Below are 5,049 nucleotides of genomic sequence, written 5' to 3' on the forward strand. Positions count from 1 at the left end.
CACAGACAAGCGACGAAGCATTCTATGTGTAGAGTGACAAGAGTGATAAACATTGCCAAAGAGATAAACAACAGTAGGAAAGTCAATATTAGATGGATTTGAGCTCCTTAGTGTAAGCAGGGAGCATTGCCTGGAGCTGGGATATGAAGACGAGTAGAAGTTGGACAGATGCAGGGAGAAGAGAATTTGGGCCAAAGGTATCTACAGAAAGACCCCTTGAGGAAGAAATAGAGAGGGAAAGGGATGATAAGAATGAGGAATTAAAATTTAATGGAGAGTCTGTCTAGGCAGGGGGAGCCAGGGAAAGATGGAGCCAGAGAGCCTGGCGTGGGCCACATGTACACCACCCAGGAGGCACGAGGACAGGAGACCATAAGACGCAAGACAGAGAGCCCCATCCTGAGGAGCGTAAGTGTGCGAGGCAGCCCGAAGTCCTGGAGGGAGTGTGTGACAGCCAGGGTCTGACTGAATGCATAATTACAAGCCAAGTACAAACCAAGGGCCCAGAGGCACAAAGTGTGCCGGCCTGCCCAGAGTCAGAGGCACCAAGGAAGCCAGGATGAGCCGCTGATTGACTTCATGACTGTGTTTGTAATGTAATCCGTGGAACATGGATTCTGCTTCCAAAATTCTTGTCAGGAGTTCCAGACGATGTAAATAAAGCTCTTATGTGTACCTCAGTCATAATTCTCAAGGAGTATCAGTGGTGTGCTTGGAATAACTCCTGGTCAGAACTTGTGGGAGGCGACATAGAACTCCCGGAGGCCATAAGACAAAATAAACATGTCATTGTACGAAGTTTTAAAAACTGGAGGGCACATCCAGGGGAGGTGCCTGGAGGGGACTGGGAAGTCATGCCCGCCCCCACTGGCTTCCAGCCTGCCCAGAGCCCAGGCGGCAGAGGAGAGGGAAGAAGGAACTTTTTAGCTCATACACTTGAGCATTTGCAACCATCGCTTGGGACAGCGCACAGTCATTACTGAATGGAAAGTGTCAGGGAGACAAGCGTAGCCAAAGGATTTCACTGACAGAGACTCAAAAAGTTATGGGGGCGGCCTCAAATCTCCATCACAAGGCAGGGAAAGCCACCGAAGAGTAGGAGTCTGAAGAAGTAGGGCTCAAAAATAAAGCTGCTGGGCTGGCGTTGGAGTTCAGAGGTAGAGCACTTGTCTGGTATGCGTGAAGCCCTGGGTTCAATTCCCAGAACCACAACACGAGAGAAACCTAAGGCTGCTGCACAGTGACACCTGCAATCCTTGCCTGTTTATCATAACAGTTACAAGTGTGAAATCTTGGAGCCGCACCAAGCACATGATGGCTGTCCGCTTGCCTTAAATATTAAACAGTGTTAGAAAAATGCAAACAGGACAATATTCGAGAGCTCCAGTCATTAGCTATCTTGAATTTAAACTTAAGGACCATAACGGACCATTCCTTGTTTTATTCCTAGCATGGTAACTGAGGCCCATGGTAGACCTTCTGAAAGTATTTGCTGACCGAATAGGAGAAAGAATGTGCTAAATGTTCTCCACGGCCTATCTCATTAAACTTTCACAAGAGCCCAGTGAGAAAAAATTATGAGCAGAAGTTTGTAAGCATGGGCAACAAAGGCTTAAGAGAAACTTGTCCTGGTTACAGGAAGTAACAGAGCCAGGGTGAACCATCTTGCCTCCTGCTGAAACCATGCCAGACACATACTCCATTTCCGAGACATACATGGCTCAAGTGTGCTTGGTCACGCCCTCTGGCCCAGCTATCAAGAGGTCAGGATGGAAAGAGGATGTTGATGGAAGGCTTCAGGGATTCCAGCTGTGGACAGAACTGACACTGATTTACAAAATGATTTGAAGCCTTTCAAAGATTTCTCTAAACCTTCTAAGTAACAGATGATTATGCAGGACCCAGTATTTTCACTTAGCTCTCATTCCTGCATGTACCACCAAAAGTAGCTGGTGCTGAGAAGGGACTTACATTGTGGATTTCAAGTGCATTTCATAGCTGCCCTTCTGCAAAACAGACTAAACTGTGGATGACAGGCAGGAAGTAGGGATCCTCTTTCCTCTGGGATCAACTTTCTGTCACAGTAATTTCCCATCATTTCCCTCCATTCATCTCCCTTGAGAGGCAGAGCTGGGGTCTGTAGTGCAGAGCAGCCCCAAGTAAGAATGAGCAGTGAAGAAGAATCTTTATCTTGCCACAGCCCTGGGTCTCAGGGTCTGACCAGCTGACGAAGATGAGCGGATTCCTCCTCTAGGAAGCTCACCCCATCAGTCCCACAGGCTGGATTTCCCTGACGGGTGGAACCTAGGACTTGATGATATCAAAGACGATTCTTCAGGCAGGAAAATGACATTAGAAATGCTGATCCTGCTGAATAGTGGGCAGGAAGAGAGGGGAATGTGCCCTGTCCTGCCCAGGGGGCTCCTGAGGAGTGAGGAATTCACACAGGACATGGCCCAGTGGTCATTAGTCTGGTAGACATAGAAGTAGGTGTACCGGGTTCGTATTTCCAGACACTGCACAACATCCATCATGATCCTAGCACGCCACACTCGACCGGGTGTGATGTCATAGTCATGCGGCTATATCAGTTCATTCATTCACTAATTGAGTCATCTAGTCAAATAATTAAACCTGTCTTGCCACTTAAACCAACACATATTTTACCACATTAAAGGATCAAAAGAACAAGAAAAAGATTGCAAAGAAAACAACTCAAAAACAAACAAAAACTAATGTCACACAGCAGAGGCTGGTGTTCAGGGTTTCTTTTTTTTTCAGATCCTAGCTTCAGAGCTGAATAAAATGAGCTTCCTCTTTGAATGGAACTAAACATTCATCTACAATAAATTACACTCCAAGCCCCCACAGTTCAGACCAAGGCTGCCACCTCCTCCCAGCTCTGGGTCACCATGGCCTGCAGTGGTTGCTTAGCAGGAGAGCAGTCAAGCTCAGCCTGCTGTGACTGTGTGACTAACAGCCCAGGCTCGGTCCAGGGGAAGCCTGGCCCCTTAAGGCAAGTCTGCTGGGAAAGGAAAGCGCGCACGCGCGCGCGCGCGTGTTTGTGTGTGTGTGTGTGTGTGTGTGTGTGTGTGAGAGACAAGTACTGAGTCTCTTCTGAAACTCTCCATACTCTATACCTTTGTTCTTCTTTCTGGTATAAAGAGATCAATTTTTTCTTATCAGCAAAAACAAATTTTACCTCTTCCATTAATCTATGGAAAGGTTCACTAGATTATCCAGTTACCTAGGTATAAGCAGAAAAATAAATGAGTAGAATAGTGGAGTGGCTAGAGGGATAGGCTCCTGAAACGGATGCCTGCGTGGAAATCTCATCTGCCACTGCTGCGGGTGGGCTAGGAAATTTATCTAACCCATCTGAGCCTTGATTAAGGCTGTCAGGAGTAAAGCAAATAATGTGTAAGCACTTTTCCCATTGTGTGGTGTCCACTCAGCACCCTTGAGCTTAGCTATTACTATTAGTCCTTATCAGAACTGAAGCTTAACAGTTTTTTATACCGAGATATAATTTCTGCACTCTAAAATTTACTATTTCAAAGTGTACAACTCAGTGACTTTTAGAAATTTATTCACAGGGTTGCATAATCCTCACCATTGTATAGTTCCATAACATGTTCATCATTCCAAAGAGAAATCCCATCCCTATTAACAGCCATCCCAATTCCTACTCCGTGAAGCCTCTGGCAAACACCACTCCCTTCCCTGTCTCCATAGACTTGCCTCTCAGGGACATTTCATTAGAATGGAATAAAGTGGGCCTTTGTGACTGCCTTCCTCCACTGAGCAAAATACCTTCTAGGTTAGCCATTTTGAGGAACCATCTATTCCAGCAGTTTCATTGTGGTTTGGATACATTGTCTTAGTCTGCTCCTGCTTCTGTAACAAAACTCCATGGACTGTGTAATTTATAAGGAATAGACATTTATTTCTCACATTTCTGGACTGGAAATCTAAGATCAATATGCCAGTGGGGTCCATGTTTAGAAAAAGTCCAAGATGGAGGCCTCCTGTGGCAGAAAGCAGAAGGGTGAAGAGATGGAAAAGGGTCCAGCCAGTTCCCTCCAGTCCTTTCATAAGACCTCCACCTTCATGGCCTAATCACCTTTCAAAGGCCCTAGGTCTTAATACTGTTGCACTGGGAACTATTTCCACATGAATTTTAAAGGAAATCTGAGCCTTCAAACCAGAGTATGTTCACTTCTCTAACAGCTAACAATGTTCAACAACTTCTCATAAGCTTATCTGTCTTTGGATATCTCTGAAGAAATGTCTCTCCAAGTCCTTTGCTCATTTTTTAATTGGATCGTGTGTGTGTGCCGTGTGTGTGTGTGTGTGTGTGTGTGTGTGTGTGTGTATCGTCTGTTACTGAGAGTTCAACCCAAACTCTTCACAATGAGATATTTCTCTAGCTGTTCTTTTATTTTCTGAGGCAGGATTTCACTGAGGAACTAAACTGCCTGAACTGGGCTTGAGCATACAGTCCTCCCGTTTCAGCCTCCCAGAGTGCGTGGATTACAGGCCTGTGCACCATGCCCACTTGTCATTTTTTTATGTGTTGTAATAATTCTGTGTGTATTGTGGATACTAAATCCTTACAACATATATGGTTTATCATCTGTGAGTAGAAATAGTTTCCCTTTTCCTTTTCGATCTGGATGATTATTATTTCTTTGTCTAAACTCTTTGTCTAATAACTTTTCTGAACCAACCCTGTACATCTGAATTTTCTCAGATGTGGTCACTAAAGTCTCCATTCAGATATTTCAGCATCAAACAATGACCAGATCAACATTTATTTCACTGAAACTCCTGGATCTGATCATTGTCCCAGTCTTTACCATGGAACTTTGTGCGTGTTTGTAACTTCAGCACTCAGACAGTGTGTTGGTTTGGGGCTTATTTTGCAAGGGGAACAACATAATACCGGACACATACTTTATATGATTATTTATAAGTCACCCAAAGAACAGTATACAAAAGAGTGCAGGAAATCTGTCCACACACTAAGACCAAGGAATCCAGCTGAGG

This window comes from Chinchilla lanigera, unplaced genomic scaffold (assembly GCF_000276665.1).
Source record: "Chinchilla lanigera isolate Chin_1 unplaced genomic scaffold, ChiLan1.0 scaffold00052, whole genome shotgun sequence".
NCBI lineage: Eukaryota > Metazoa > Chordata > Mammalia > Rodentia > Chinchillidae > Chinchilla > Chinchilla lanigera.